Raw genomic sequence first — 1,230 nt, forward strand, 5'->3', positions numbered from 1 at the left:
AAGGAAGGAAGGAAGGAAGGAAGGAAGGAAGGAAGGAAGGAAGGAAGGAAGGAAAAGGGGAAGGAAAAGGGGAAGGAAATGTAATGGTGGTTACATGTTATTACATTGTCACAACCCCTAGAACTGTATAACACAATGAACCTTAATGTAAACTATGGACTATAGTTAATAATATATATCAATGTTTTTTCATCAATTGTAATAAGTATAACATGGGTAAAATATTAGTAGGAGAGACTATGAAGGATGGGCTAGGGTAGTAGGATGGGTATATGGAACACTGTATTATTTTGCTCAATTAGTCTGTAAATCTAAAGTGTACTATTAATAAAAAACAAAGTATTAAATTATTTTTCGTACTTTTTTTCAAAAGGCATTAACAATAATCTAATGGTGCAGGGCATTCCTTTTGAGCGAGGAAAGAAGAAGGTCAAATGATTTAAATAGTTATCCTTGTGAGATTTTGATTTGTGGTATGTTTATGAAGTATTGGACAACGGGTGAGGGTGTTGGATTTGAGACATAGAATGAGGCCAGGCATGGTGGCTCACACCTGAAATCCCAGCGCTTTGGGAGGCCAAGGTGGGAGGATTGGTTGAGGCCAGGTGTTTGAGACCAGCCTGGGGAACACAGCAAGATCCCACCTCTAAAAAAAATAATAATTTAATTTAATTTAACGTAAAAAAAATAAAAAGAATGGGCCGGGTGCGGTGGCTCATGCCTATAATCCCAGCACTTTGGGAGGCTGAGGCAGGTGGATCACCTGAGGTCAGGAGTTCGAGACCAGCCTGGCCAACATGGCGAAACCCTATCTCTACTAAAAGTACAAAAATTAGCTGGGTGTGGAGGCAGGCAACTGTAGTCCCAGCTACTCCGGAGGCTGAGGCAGGAGAATCGCTTGAACCCGGGAGGCAGAGGTTGCAATGAGCCAAGATTGCACCACTGTACTCCAACCTGAGCAGAAGAGTGAAACTCTGTCTCAAAAAATAACAAAAATAACAAAAATAAAAATAAATTATTTAATTAAAAGAATGGAATAAAACATAAGGAAGACATCAAAAAAATAAAAAAATCAGGTAGGTCAATATTTGTTGACATCAAAAGATGTTCTGTGTGCCAGGTGTGATGGCTAACACCTGTAATCCCAGCACTTTGGGAGGCTGAGGAGGGTAGATTGCTTGAGTCCAGGAGTTTGAGACCAGCCTGGGCAAAATGGTGAAACCTAGTCTC

This window comes from Piliocolobus tephrosceles, chromosome 6 (assembly GCF_002776525.5).
Source record: "Piliocolobus tephrosceles isolate RC106 chromosome 6, ASM277652v3, whole genome shotgun sequence".
Taxonomy (NCBI): domain Eukaryota; kingdom Metazoa; phylum Chordata; class Mammalia; order Primates; family Cercopithecidae; genus Piliocolobus; species Piliocolobus tephrosceles.